This window comes from Hemibagrus wyckioides, linkage group LG18 (genome assembly GCF_019097595.1).
Source record: "Hemibagrus wyckioides isolate EC202008001 linkage group LG18, SWU_Hwy_1.0, whole genome shotgun sequence".
Classification (NCBI taxonomy): domain Eukaryota; kingdom Metazoa; phylum Chordata; class Actinopteri; order Siluriformes; family Bagridae; genus Hemibagrus; species Hemibagrus wyckioides.
In genome coordinates this window covers 5,828,992-5,845,068 of record NC_080727.1, presented here as the reverse complement: position 1 = coordinate 5,845,068, position 16,077 = coordinate 5,828,992, and the positions used below count along the sequence as shown (strand labels likewise).

Sequence of the window (16,077 nt, the reverse complement as noted above, 5' to 3'; positions counted from 1 at the left end):
TTTGCAAAATGAACTTGTTTAAAATGATTCATTTCAGCAAAATACAGAAAACATCACTGGTAGAAATGTGACATTCTCAACCGGGTTCACAAGGCTGATGATGATGAATTAGAAATCAGACTAATAGTTCAATTAATATAAAACCCTAATAAACCTTTATGTACACCTAAGTCAAAATAATCCAAACGAAATGTCAGCCTGTTAATTAAATCAGCCGCTTTCTTTGCCTTATTTTTTTAGATCGAGTAAATAAGACAGATTGCTAAGGGAATGACTGTTAATAGCTGCATTATTAAACAATGAAACGGACTAACTTGTCTAAATAACCTATAAAAAAAGTCAACAATTGTCACTAGTAGAGATGTGAAAATTTCTAGGATCTCATCGTCACGTCGCATAATGTCACAAACTCTAGCAGCCAACAAGCATAACTGAAATGGACTCCAAATCCCAGCGACCACCACCACCCCCAGTCACCAGTCTTATATATATTTGTATTGTACCCTGTGGTTTAGGTTCCTCGTTATGAGGTATATGCTCTGTTCCTTAGATCTGTGACTTGACTAAGCCTGTTTACAGACTCATGTGATTTTCTGGTTTTGTTTTCCTGACATCGTGGCTGTTCCAATACTTTTGGATAGTTTTCTGTTATTAAAAGCCCTGCATCTGCATCCTAGCTGTGTGTCTGCTACATAACACTCAAAAGCTCTGTTTATGATTAGTCTGACAATCAGATCTAAATCCTTATGCATACCTATATCAAAATAATCCAAATAAAATTCGGAGGAAATGAATATCGCTCATAAATATTTGAATAATATGATTCTGATTTTTTTTTTCTCCTGTTAGATGGTAACCTTTTACACTTCGTCTTCGTAATGCACTCGTAAACAGTGCGTGAATCTTTTATGAAGCCATGCAGGATTAATGAGAGGCTTATTTAAAAAAACATCAAATGAGATTTGACGCAGTCTGTGCATCCTTTATATGTAAGAGAGAAGAACCTATAATTATGAGTAAATGATAAAGAATGAGACATTTTACCCCATGACCCCTAATTAGTCTCTTCTAACATTGTATTCATGAAGCTTTTTGTGACTTTTTTACTGTTATCTGATATAATGGGCTAAATATATTGGAGAAGGACTACACTAATGTTTTTAAAATGTTAGATGTTGGTTAGATAAGCAACTAGACGCTATATATGTCACCTCTACTCCATGCTCCACATACAATGAACTAGGAGTCACATGATCCGCTACCTCGTTCTAGTTCCCCAGTCTTTTAGTCACCGCCACCTGTTCCCAATTAGCACAGTTCCCATAAATAGCCTAGACGTTGGGCGAATCTACGCTTAAGTCTTGCTCCTAGCATTCCTCTAGCAATATTACTCAGTCTATTGTTTGCGTAGATGCCTTCCCAGTGTTGACCCTGTCTGCTTTATTTATTGAGTTCTGTCTACTCTAGTTACATCTGATCTCCTGATACTTTATTCGGTTTGCCCTTTCAGATTTGTCAGCTTCGTTCAACAAAACCCTGCATTTTCATCATTCACTCTGTTTGAGCCTGACAATATTCTGTATTGTCTTACATGCACCTTTGCTAATGTTTTGTTTTGTCTGTAAATTTGTGTTTTGGTTCTAATCCTGTCTCCACCTCTATCCTGTCATTGGTTTGTTCCCTAACTGTGTGCATCTGGTCTATGTTCGCTGTCTATTTATACCCTGCTCTTTATTTGTCTCATCGCAAGGCTTTATCATGTTTAAGTCTGTTCGTCTTAGCCCTCATTTTCTTTCTTTCTTTCCAAATCATGTTTCCCAAGTGCCTTGTCTCTCAAGTTCTCTTTGGTTATGATTATGGATAATCCTAGTTTGCTGCTGTCTGCCTGTGTGTTGGAACCTGCTATGTATTCTGACGATGATTTATGAATTACCCTAAATAAATATCACACCAATCACCTGCATTTGGATCTTGTTTTCACTCGCTGCATGCTAGAGTGAGGCTTTAGCTTTCGATGCAAACGGATCAGCACTTAGAAATAAACTCCACGCTCCTATACGACCTAGATATTTCTCAAATAGTACCCCTAATGAAATTAATCATGTTAACGAAATGAATTTTTCAAGCAATAAAAGCAATGCAAAGGCCCAATGTAACCGATGAGTTAAAAATTAGCATTTCCTCTTGACTTCTTGTTTTCTCTTGGTTCGTAAGACTTCCCATGTCTTCACTTCACACGTCAAAGTTGACCAAGGTAAAGTTGGCATACAGTAAAAGAAATTTCATCCAGCAGCAACTGGGTTTTTCACGTTACCCGTCCTTTCCCCTTCGGTGAATAGTTTTTTTCAATTTTTATTTGCTCTGACTGGGACTGTGGTAGCTTAGTGGTTAAGGTGTTAGCCGAATCCCAAGCCCACCAAGCTGCCACTGCTGGGCCCCTGAGCAAGGCCCTTAACCCTCAACTGCTCAGTTGTATAAAATGAGATAAAGTGTCAGATAAGATAAGAGTGTCTGCCAAATGCCAGAAATGTAAATGGCTGTTGCTTTATCTGAAAAGGTAAAAATGGGTAGAAAGCATTTTTCTCATATACTCCTGCTCATATAAGGTCATATACAGTACTGTATAAAACCTCTAGATCCAGCTCATAGGTTTTGACACAAATCTTGAATAAATCCTCTGCCATCTGCTCTAAAATCAAATACCCAAAATTATACATATGAATGTGTTATGAAACCCCAAAATAGGCAGCCTTCAGGAACAGTATTCCCATATTTCTTCTTCTTCCTTACTTCTATTAAGTACGAGATATGTTTAAATTATTCATTTAGATACTGTAATCGAAGTGACTCGATTAAATTTTCAAAATCTCTGCATGGCAATATCATCCCCCAGCATGTGCCTGGAAAGCAGGTCGCAAAGCACAGTACTCTGTGGACTGTAGAAGAATTGAAGAATTAATACAATTGTTTGCAGCTTTATTTGCTGTATATGTGCATAAAAGAAAGTGAAGTGGAACCATGGAGTTTATTTTACAGTTAAATGGATCTCTGGCTGCTGTTACAGATGACAGAGAGAAGTTTCACAGGTTAACGCACACAGCGAGGCTGAGAGTCAGAGACACTGATCCGGAGGTAGCAATAAAAGGGATCCTTCAGGAAGTGTGGTGTAGAAGGTGAGAATGGTTGGAGTAGTGCACACCTCAAATGGACTTGTTCACCAAACAAAAATATCAGATTCGAAGGAGTTTTAAAAATGGAAGTGGAAGGAAAATCGTTTTCCGTTTCATGTCTCCGGAGATGCAAGGCGATGAATCAGGCATGGAATAAAAGCTGAGAAGTATTCTGAAGATGACCTTTCTCTTTAACTACTTTTTTTTTCCTTTTTGCCAAGCTGATTCAGTCCCTCCTGGAGCTCCAACCACCATCCATCTATCCGATCCATCTGCAGTGCCCAGGTTTCATGGAGCAGGAGAACACCCACAGGGTAACGGAGATTAAAAAAGACCGGTTCTTCTGTTTTTCCACTCAAATCCCTTCATATATTTACACAAACATGCTTCTTCATGTGCGCCTCAGGGCTGTGTGTTTGTTTTGGCCGGTTTCGTGCGTGCATTCTACAATCCATGGGGGAGTAAGATGGAGCGGTGTACGCAGGAGACACCCATTAAACAAAGTGACAGGCCTGTTCTGCTATCTGCCCACGTTGAGCACATGAGACGAAAGTGGAAGAGCCGAACTTCTGAGTAAATGGGAAAATCCTGCCAATTCACATACCTGATGTCAAATAGCAGCCTACCACTGGGAGGATTAAAGAACACTCAACTCCTAAACTTACTCGGGTTTTTGTTGCCATAGTTGGCCTCTAGCCCTTAATATGGCGCCACACACAAAGGACTCCCATCCTCGAGAAAACAGCCAGCACATGTTGAGAGTCCTCAAGCCGTAATCCGGATCTCCCTCATCTTTTCTGGCTCACTCTGGCATCATCTGATCCAGCTGCCCCGAGGGCCTCCAAAAGCTGCAAATGCTCCACATCTTATCATTCTGATTGGGGGATAAACTTCCTCAGCCCTGTTTTAATCCTGCTTCCAGCTGTTGTAATCCAAACTGCCAGAAAACATGCAAGGCAACACGACAGTGTGCAAACCTTCATGATCAGTTCTTCTCCTGGCTATTTTCAGAACCAGGTCATTGGTAGAGCTTTATTTTATGGTAAGGATGACTGGACACGATATTAATAAGAGGCTAAAAAAATTATTCTATCTATCCATAAACTCTGCATTTCTTTTGTGAAACTATTATGCCACCGGTTTATACTCAGAAAGATGTAGAGGCAACACCATAATTACACTTTAGGTGGCTTAGTGGTTAGCGCATTTTCCTCCGGGGTTAGGTGCTCCGGTTTTCTCCTTAAGTCTAAAACCATGCATTGGAAGCTGTCAGGCCTCATACAAGGAGTTGGCACCTGTTTAGGGTGTCCCTGGGAAGGAATCCAAGCTCCCTACAACCCTGCATACAATAAATGGTTCAGAAAATGGATGGATGGGATCAAACTGTGTCTCTTCTGAATATTAAGTCTGTTAAACAAAAAACTTAACCAGCTCTTACATTCAAGCTATAAAAAAAAACACATCATTTTGTCATTTGTCGTTTGTAATTTGATTGGACAATGCTCGCTTAGTCGATTTACATCACATTTCTTCACCAAAGGCACTATGAGAAATCAATGATCGAGAATTAATCCAAGTCGTTCCTGTTTATTTTTAGACTCAAAATCAACACTGATGATGCATTATAGATGTATCAGAGATACAATTGGCTTAAATAAATTTGCCATCCACGGAAAAAAATCTAGTGGTCAACAGACAATTATCAATAATAACATGTGTTAATCTACAGTCTGGGCTAGAATGAAGTCAGCCCCAGCCTCGACCGTACACAATTCTGTGTATTATTACTTATGAACATTGCTGTTGTTTTTCTTGATTCCAGAAAAGTAAAAAAAATGATTCAAGTCATTTGTTACTACTGTATGATAAAGGTAAAAAAATGTGCCAAAAATTGGGCTTTATTTTAGCATATTGTCCTTGAAAGAGACTAAATAGTCTTTGACTAAATGTCCTTCCCTCGACAGATTTTCTAAAACAGCCATGAAAGTGACATGAAATTGAGTTTGGCTCAAAAAAAAAAAAGACAAAGAAAGAGAGAGAAAGAGAGAGAGAGACAGCGCTTTCACTTTGGCTCCTAAAAGGTCACTGTAAAAGTCAAAAGGCAGGACATTTCCATTTCCTCTAGGCCTTCTCTCATCAAGTAAAAGTCACCACGGTCAGGCATCTGCAGCCTTCTCACTGTGAAGAGTGTGATTGTCTCTGTCGGATTAAATACTTCCAAACTGCGGATCTGTTAGACTGAGCGACGGCCCTGACAGAGATCCTTCATATGCCGCTCTGAGAGGAAGTGAGATGTTAGTCCAGGGTTTCCTGGGCAACCTAAAGCCTTGTCTGGATTTTTTTTCCCCCTCATTGCTCCTTGTGGCTGGAGTGAATTAAACAGTGTTTAAACACCACAAAATGTCAGCGAGAGCAAGAGAGTGTGTGTGTGAGAGAGAGAGAGAGAGAGACACAGATGACGCTACACACATGCTTGGATGCAGGTGCATCCCTCTAACAAAAAGTCACGTGGAATTCACATGTGAATTATAGACTTTATAGATTTTTAATCACTTCACGTGCGATCACATTTTATTTACAAGGATTTAACTGAGTTTATGTGCAATTGTACTCAATGTGAATCAAAACAAAAAAAGAAATAAAGAAACTGTACATCGGATCCAAATAATCGAATCATGTAAAGTTAATATTATTGGGTTTTTTAACATCGAGTGTGTATTTTCAAAAGCCCTTAATAAAATAAAGCATCAAACCCATCAATCCCACTGCTCTAATGTACCATGAAGAGTCTGAGCTCCTAAATTAAATACAATAGTTACAGTTTAAATGTAATTGGTTTATGTTAATACTACATCGATCACATTCATTCAAACATTCTAATAATTTACAAATCTAGCACAAGCAATGAATATTTTTTTCTGAAATCTTTCTGACTAAATATTTTTCGGTCTATAATCACATGAAAAACCTACAAAAACTGTAGGGAAAAAAACCTCCAGCTACATAGCAATGTTCAAAATATATTTATAATAAAATAACGTAAAATATATTTATAATAGTTTTTAAAATATGAAAAATATTAAATAAATATTTTAAATAAAGATATTTATTTTTTTAATATTAATATTTATTGCTGTATAATGAGAAATGAATGTTTTTTTTTTCTAAGGCTGTCATTTTAAAGAAAATACAAAGATGCTGATTGTTTATGAGAAGACGCATATATTTAGAGTCAACTTGTGTATTAAGAGTTGAATTTAGAGTTAAACAGCATTACAGCTGTTTTCATTTTGTCCCTCTTGAGATTTCCGTCCAGCTGTGTGATGTGACGAAAGTGTCCGTGTTACCCCGCCGTTCACTTCCTAAATCAAACTCTCGGACTCAGGACGAGTGCTCTAAATCTTCCTATCCTGTGCCATAATTAATCAAAAGTTTCTAGATCAAAGTGCTTTCACATACGCAACTCTCTTGAGACTCGCATCCGCATGCCACCATCTGGAAAAGGAGGAGAGGAAGATTTGATGCAGGATTTTTTTGTGTGTCTATTTGCTGTCCTCACCCAGTGAATCAGATGTGTGTTCCCGGTAAGAGAGTGGAAAATAGCTTAATAAACAGCTGTTCGAGTTCGTGTTCAGACGGTCATTATGACATCTTAGTCTGGGGACTTATAGCGGATGTGGCCTTTTTAGAACGCAGTGTCTCATTTGTTAAAAGGTTGCCGAGGACGGTGGTGAGCGTCCAAACACCAGGATGGGAAGTCAGATAGCAATCCAGATTTAAACCATAAAAGATACACATAAAAAAAGTCTTGTTCCTGATTACTTTTTGCATGTTCTCCCTGTGCTTGGTGGGTTTCCTCCCACAGTCCAAAGACATGCTTCTAGGCTGATTGGAGTCTCTAAATTGTGTGTGTGCCCTGTGATGGGTTGGCACTCTGTCCAGGGTGTATCCTGTCTTTATCCCCGATGACGCCCCGTGACCCGATGATCGATCGTATAAGCGGTACAGACAATAAAATGGAATTTATCCCTAATGAGAAGCCTGAGGTAACAGTGGCGAGGGAAAACTCCCTGTGATGATATGAGGAAGAAACCTTGAGAGGAACCAGACTCAGAAGGGAACCTCATCCTCATTTGGGTGACACTGGACAGTAAATAATGTAAATCTTGATAATGTCCTTTCCTCAACAGTTTATAGTCAATTGCAACCAAGAGCTCCTAAGGAACTAACAGGTCAGCGAGTTCATTATAGACTTAACACTAATTCCAAGACTTAACACTAAGTCTTCAAATGTTAACTGAAGTTATTTAGAATATTTAGAATAAAAATCAGAAAGTTTAAAATATTTATTTAGATTTCATGAGCAAGCCAGAGGCAAGGGTGGAAAGTTAAGACTCCCTGAGATGATATGAGGAAGAAACCTTGATAGGAACCAGACGTAATAGGAAACCAGTCATCACTGGAGTGACAGTAAAGAGTCTGATTACATAAAGTCCCTTCTACAACCATATATAGACCAGTGAAGTTGTGTAACCAACATATTAGCTTTGACACTTACTACTGAACTTCAGTGTTTTTTGCTTGTATCAACCTGTCTAAGAGTTGTGCTTGGTTCTTATGCTTAAAATGCATAACAATCTAGTTATTAAAAACTACAGTAACAACTACTAATGCTTATCAAATGTGATCTTTCTGTGTCCCACAAGCTTCAGCTCACATCTGCATGAAAGACAAAAATCTCCTTTATCGTCATGTCGCATAGGATCCCAGTACCGACACGCACGTCTCGTCTTGACCAGATGACCTACGAGCAAGATTTCAAAAAAAAAAAAACCCCAAAAAAACAAATGAATAGTGCGCCTTCTGTTCATATCTGTATTTGAATCTGAACGCTATCTGTTCATTCTGAAACCTGTATTTGTATTGCGTACACAACGGTTTGTTAAGACTGTAAAGAAAGCGGGAGAATACAAACGAGAAAAGAGGACACTGAGGTGAAGGGTAATGGGGAGGCTGAGAGAACCCAGGTGCATTTAAAAAACTGTGAGCGCCGGTCTTTAAGGCACTTGAAAAGCAGATAGAATACACAGAAGAAATAAAAATGCCAGAGGCAAATTGAGTGAGAGTTTGGAGCATTAGTTGGATGTGATTTGAAAGGAAAGAGTGAACAAGCCAGGGAGAGGGAGAGAGAGATGTGGGAATGGGAGTGTGGGGGAGGGGGGTAGTGAAAAGAGGTAAAGTGGAACTGTCTCTTGTTCCCTGGACATCCATATTCAACAGGCAGATGTAGCACAAATGGCAGGCGGGCTCGATCGATACAATAAAGCATTTAACTCAGGACTGCTTTACGACACAGTCAAAGCCGTTTGGGTTTCATCACCATCCACAGCGCAGAGGCTCATGCACTGTGCTTCATTCATTAAACAGTAACATAAAGTGGGGTTCAACAGGTACGTTTAAACAAACTAGCACTTTCCTGTCATCAAGGTGACCTAGCAGCTGATCTGTATCTCTCTCTCACACACACAAGAGCCAAGCCACGGTTCAAGTTGAATGCCGAACTGCATCTTTATTCACATATCTGTTAGATCAAATTGTAGTGCATAATTTCCACATGTGCTGTTTATTTAGGTGCCCAGTGTGACATTTTTGTACAGTATAATGTTCTCTGTTATTTTTTAATTTTGGTACTAATTCCACTGGGCTTTCAGCCAGCACTATGTTTCTTTCTTTCTTTCTTTCTTTCTTTCTTTCTTTCTTTCTTTCTTTCTTTCTTTCTTTCTTTCTTTCTTTTTTAAACCACACTAATGTGGGTACATCTTGGACATGTTTTTCATGTAATGTCCAATCTTGTAGCGATCCAGCACACAGCTGTGTAAGTGTTACTTAGAGACAAAGCAGACAAGTCTGTAATTGAATGCCCTGACCAGTCACCCATCCTTAACTTAATCTAGCTACTCCTGGGAGGTGTTGGATTAAAAAGAGGGAGGCAGGGAGAGAGAGAGAGAGAGAGAGAGAAGAGGACAAAAGAGAGAATGGTGGAGCATCCAACTAGCACTACAAATCCTTTGGGACCGAGAAGAGGAATGGCAGAGTCTCAGTGAGGAATGCCTGGGGAAAAAATGACTGTATTAAGTGTGTGCAGGAGTTCTGCAGTTATAGTCGCTATGGGCAAAACAGTGATACAACAAATTGCGAGAGTGGATCCCAGTGAGGTGGTGTAGTGTTAAAGGTACACCTTGGGGTACACCAGACACCACCTGATGAGACATGAACTCATTTATTACAGTCTTCAAGTGATTTCAGTCCCAGTGATACCAGTGGAAACTCAAAATCTAGGTATATAGAATCACTTTGTACTGTCTGCCTTTACTGATACCACTTTAGACTGCTATATATTGTTTTTATCATTTAGAATCTCCAGAAAAAGAAAAAACTTTCAAAGTTTCAAAAAGGGTGTATTTTGTGTCCTAAATTGGAGACAGATGGATGTTAGCGCCGACGTAATCTTTATTAAACGTCCAAATTGGCAGGCCAAAAAACAAAACAAGCAAAGGTCAAACAATCAGGCAAACAGAGCAATAGAGAGAAAAAGGTCGGAATCAGAAAAGCAACTGAGAAATACTGTTCAGAGCTGCTACAGGAAACCTGGCAAAGAGCAGAACAAATTGAGTTGCATAAATGTACTGAGTGAATTAAAGATAAACAGGAAACAGGTATGTTAATATTTTAAGGTGAGCGTCTGGAGGATAAAGAGACGGAGAATGCCGGATGGAGGTCTCAGGCTACTGTGTATTCCTGTAAAGCTTCTCTGCTCTAATGCCTGTTGAATTGAACATCACTAGGAAGGAGGGCAAAGTAGTTAGCATATATTTGCCTCGCACCTCCAGCGTTCATTTCCCACCTCTGCCCTTTGCATGGTCAGCCTAAAACCTCCATCTTAAAATGAACACCTGCATCAAGACACTTCTCTTCTGGGACCTAGGCGGTGAAATAAACTTCATCTTGATATATACGAACAGCTGAGTCACAGGCTGTCTTCAAACAATAGCTTACCTCGTCCTGAAATTAGCACTTAAACGGGTTGTCTGTGTGCTGTATTTCTCCCAACAGAGGTTTAGACTGCTGGTATGACCTAGTGAACCAGTATCGATATGATCATCAACAGAGATCCTGTAAGTTGCTCTGGACCTGTAAGTATAAAGGTTCTCTGGGGTTTTCTCAGGTCCTCCTCCTCCTCTAGTCCAAATACATGCATTGTAGGCTGATTAACATCTCTAAATTGTCTGTAGTCTGTAAATATGTGTGATTGTGCCCTGTGATGGGTGAGCACCCTTACCCTGTGCTCCGAGTCCCTTGTGACCCTCTGTCGGCTAAGCACTACAGAAGATGGATGGATGGATAAAACATACATAGCATGAATGCATTATGCTACACATGTTCCAGGAAATCCAGGGATAGGATAGATCTTCCTTAAGCTCTAGTCCCACACCAGTATAGGAAAGTATGACCTTTATTGATTTAAGAATGTCTTCAGCATGTTTATCACAGATCTGAGTCTGCACAATCCACTTGCATTTCAGCATTTGGCAGAAACTCTTATCTGGAGCATCTTGCAAAACAGCTGAACCTGCAATGACACAAGTACTCAGAGAAGCTGTTCCTTCTAGAGTGCTAGAGTGCATTCTAGTGCTAGAATGTACTTGTAACTAAGACAGACAATTGCAGATTTAAATGGCGAGCTATGTAAGTGCAAACAATTTCAAGGAGAAACATCATTGTACCGCACACTCCAAGGCTGCCATGAATCAACCATGAAAACAAAAGATATGGAGATATGTAACAATTCTAGACCTGGTTTAATCATACTTTCAGATCTTGGTGGGGAGATGTTAAAATAGACAACGCTATGTAAGATTGAGCTACGTAAGATTCACAATGGATGGCAGTAGATTAGATTCAAAGACTCCATAATACTGTATCAGTGGTGCAAGTGGCTTCAGATACTGATTCAACACAACTGTGTTTCTCAGCATGTCATTGTAAACTAATGCATCCTACTGCTGATTGGAATTCCGATCACTTTTAGGCCGCTAAGGTACATGAGATTACTGTGGATGATCCCAAACCATGGAGAAGGATTTGGATTGAACAGATTTGCACTCAAGTCTCCATCAACTGAACATCTGATAACTACAAGAAGATAGATTTCATGTTATAACTAGAATTAATTTTCTGGTTAAGTAATTTTTGACCATATAAGAATAATAAAAAAAAAAAAACACAGATGGAAAATGTTTTATAATCACACTATCTGGTGTCACCTAGATGAGGATGGGTTCCAGTTTTTCAACTGGATCTTCCTGGGGCAGTGGTGGCTCAAGTGGTTAAAGCTCTGGGTTGTTGATTGAAGGATCAGGGTTCAAGCTCCACTGTTGGGCAATTGAGCAAGGCCCTTAACCCTCTCCTGACCCCAACTTTCTCAGCTAGGATATGTGAAGAATTCCACTTTGCTGTTATGTATATGTGGTGATTATAGAGGCTTCATGCCCTCAGTTCTATTTCTTCATCTCAGGGAGTTTTTCCTACTACAGTCAACTCTGGCTTGCTTATCATACATTTAAATTTACATCCTGAATTTAAATATTTCTGTAAAGCTGCTTTACAGCAATGTCCATAGTTCACTGTTAGGAGTCTCCACAATTTCTATCCTAGATTTCTCAGTAATATGGCCATAAAAGTCTGTAGTAAAATAGCAAGTGACAAAAGAAGGTCTTGTGCTTTTTTTTTATTAGGGGCAGTGAAACATTTAAGCTTGCTGACTGAAACGTCATTGTATCTGTTCTCCTTATAAAAGTCCTCCTGTGATGTTAATGCAGCGCTTCCTCCCCTAATGCCACATGCTCTCATCTAGACTTCTAGGTGCCATTACTTTGTATTAAGAGAAATGAGGAATGTTTTGAACTTATAAATATATGAAATTAAATATCAGCCTACAGCATGTTCTTGAAGACATATAGTATATATAAGTATATTTACCATGTGCAATATCACATCATGTGCAATATCTTATTATGTGCAATATGTTCTAGTTCCCAAGCACCTGTTTTGTACTTTGGATACATTTTGTATATATAGAATATTTAATTTCATTTATTTTTCTTATCTTATCTTATCTTATCTTATCTTATCTTATCTTATCTTATCTTATCTTATCTTATCTTATTTATAGATGCTGCTGACAAATTAAATCCATAAATGGTTAAAAATATCCCTTTTTGAACCTAAAAAATATTAATTAAGCTTGCAGCAAAGTGTCATATCTATCTATCTATCTATCTATCTATCTATCTATCTATCTATCTATCTATCTATCTATCTGTCCGTCCGTCCGTCCGTCCATCTAATCTAACATCTAAATATACTACTTGTTGAAGAGCATGAGAAGTGCTCTCCTTTGCTATTCAGTACACAGACATGAACAAACAGCATCAGATTAACAACAGATGAAATGTTAACCATGTGGACATTAGTCAACTGATTTGTAAAAAATTTGCCACTGCCAGCAAGCAGTTCCTGAGCACACAGCTAGGATTATATTTATTACGCTCTCCAGTTCTGCTCTTAAACCTGAAATGGTAAAAATCCTTGATTGTTCTATCTTATTTTAGACAGTTTAGGACCTAAAAAAAAAAGCTGTGATAAAAATCAATATCACACAAGCCCATTACCAACCAGCTAATTAACACCAGACTCACTAAAAACACATCACACAAATTTCATCCTCAACATGTTCCGTGTGTTTAAGGATGGACTGAAACAGACTCTACAGCAGACAAGAGCACCGGGAGCAGGATTCATCTTCAGACTGACATCTGAGTGACACCGAACTCCCGCCTGCAGGAGTGAAGAAAATCACAGCTGGTTTTACAAGATCAGATAAAGTTAGCTTACTTAGGCGCTACCTCAAGGGAGAACAGGATGAGCAGGGAATCAAACACCTAATCTGAGTGTAACACTGACAGTCTGACATGAGGCACGGTGCTCCCTGAGGGGGCTACACATGAACACACACACACACATATACACACCACATGGGAGGATGTGTGCGTGTGTATGTGAGTGATCAATTGAGCATGTGTGGTCACCCTGTTTCTGTGAAACGTGTCTCAACATACTGAGCACATGTATCACACGGCTGAGCCGTGTGTGACCAGTTTCCTGCTGTATTTTCTCCACAAATGGCAAATTGGCCTCTTTTATGCCTTCTCAGGCATTTTTGATGTGTATCAGAGACAGACTGGAGAAATGGTAGAGAAATTTGATATTGGTTTTAAAGTGCAAGGCAAGATTTTTCACTCTTTTACCCCTTATCCATTTCTCATAACTTCTCTCTCTCTCTCTTTCTCTCTCTCTGTCTCTCTCTCTCCCTGACACACGCGCACACGCAAAGAATTTAAAGTTAGACCACCAAAGTTCTACTTTTAATCCCCTGTGCTGGATGCTCGTGAAGAAGCGTAAATGTGCCTAACTGAAGAGTAAGGCCTGCTGAGGCAACACAAAGCCTGCAAACTACCTAAGCTTCTACTGAGACGCTGCCAACAGCGGTAAAGCGATTCTCATGCCGAGAATGATGCTCGCAAATACACATTTGACCTGCAAGCAGAAGAGGGCAAAAGAGAGAGAGAGAGAGAGAGAGCAGAAAGCTTCGGAGACAAAATCATAGTTCATCAAAACCATTAGTAACCAGGGGCTAATGGGCATCACAGTCCATTAAATGTGATTGCTGACCCATGATGGGCACGTGCAATGAGCTTCATTAAATCCATCAGGGGATCGATGTGGCAGATCCTTTAAACAGGCGCTTCTTGAATGTGGGCCCAGGTTAATCTTCTGCCAGTTACAGGTGAAGGAATACTGTTTCACCATGTTGTGTTAGATGAGGTTTAACTCATTTTACCAGAGGCTGAAAAATGGAATTTCTCCCGGTGTTGTTGTGTCCATTTTCAGCATTGAATGTCATGTCACACCCCACAGTGGTGTTTAATGTCTCATATATAAGCAGACATTCATTCATAAGTATCTCTGTTTTTACCTAGACTATTAGGAGTAATGTATTCATAGAAAAATTCAGAAAAAAACAACAAAAACGGGTTTTCTTTACATAAATATCTCTTTCCATTTTCACAGTAAAACCCATTTCTGCTCACTGAGATGAACCAAATGCTTCTTCATACGCACCTAAAATTTGATCTTCAACCACTAAAATTCTGTGTAAGGTTATCCCAACAGAGGGAAAAACACGTCTCATACTGAAAGCCAACAGAACAGAAAGCCTGCCTCATTTTATATCAGATTTGTGGCTAAATAATTCAGTTGTTTATACTAATACACATTCGTGATTTACATTTTGCCGGTGGAACGGAAAGCTGGTGTACTTGTAAAAAAGGGTTCAGTCAAGGTCAGAGAAAAACAATGAAGAACAATATGTTTCTGTTCAAAAGATCTAACACAACATGGGTGCATTAGAGAAACAGGAATTATTGCAAAATAATCAGCAAGTCTGACCTTAGTAGATACATTTGCATGAATTTCGTGACAGGATTCTAACAAACACCCTCAATCTTGAACTGGGATTACAGTCTATGTGGAACTTCACCTGTTCCTCCAATGTCTGAGAAGGTTTCTTTCATGTTCTCTGGTTTCCTCCTGCTTTCCAAAAACATACAAGTAGGTGGACTGACTGTATTATATTTTCTCTAGGTGTGAGTAAGTGTGTGTGCATGGACTAGTGTCCACTCCAGTGTTTATTCCCTCTTCATGCACAGCGATCCTGGGATCCGGATTCACCAAACCCAGACCAAGATAAAGCTGCTACTGAAGATGAATGAATGAACAAGAAAAACAGAAGGGAAATGTTGGATTGCAAAGCCAAAGTAATGAAGAATATTTATTGAACACATATTTAATATATAGATTTTTACCATGTCATGTATTCTATACAAATTCTATACTATAGTTACTGTAGGGTCAGTAGTAGATCAAGTGGGTTGTTGATTGGACTATTGCCCCATCAAGCTTCCACCGTAGGGCCCTTGAGCAAGGCCCCCAACCCTCTCTGCTCCAGGGGCGCTGCATCATGCCTGCCCCTGAGCTCTGACCCCAACCACCCATAGATGGGATATGTGTAGGAAGAATTTCCATGTGCAGTAATGTGTACATGACAAATAAAGGCTACTTAGCTTATTCCTTCTCTCAGCATGCCTCATGTTTCCCAGCGCAATGTTTCGTTTACATTGCCATGCTTCTGTGTTTTGGTCCTGTCTCCACCCCTATCTCATCATTGGTCTGTTGCCTAACGTGTGCGCCTCTTCCGAGTTCATCCCTAGCTTAATCTGACGTTATATACCCCCTGTATTCCCGTCTTCTTCACTGTAAATATCTGCTTGTTATTAAAATCTTCCCTGCTCGGAATTATGACCACTTTCGTCGGGTTTCCCCTGATAAATCAAAGCCTCATCTACATGCAAGTTACAGTGATTAAGCAATAATTACTGATAATGGCCACGTGGAAATGTTCTGAAAGCTGATCTACTGTCCTGAAACTGTCTTTGTTCTACTTTGACTGACACAACGGATGTTATTTTTCAAACGCTGATCTGTTGTATCATCATCCATATGTAGCGTGCCAGGATTATGGGACGTCAAAGTACTGGAGATTTGTCATTTGGAGGGGGAAAAGAAAGCTGTTCTATTTTCTGGTGACTTGAATTGGAATATAATTTCACAACAGTGTCTTTCTTCAACTGCTTGAAGAACTGCTTGATTCAACTGCTGTGTTAAATCAGGTGGAGAAAACATGGAAAAAAGATCAGAAATGAGACTCTTGACTAAATTAGTCCAAAGC

General features: G+C 39.4%; 1 protein-coding gene across 2 annotated transcripts in view; it reads right to left on the bottom strand.

Moving 5' to 3' along the window:
- mmp17a (matrix metallopeptidase 17a) overlaps positions 1-16,077 on the bottom strand; it is an 88,697-nt gene that overhangs the window by 50,343 nt on the left and 22,277 nt on the right. The gene's annotated exons all lie outside the window — the stretch shown is intronic.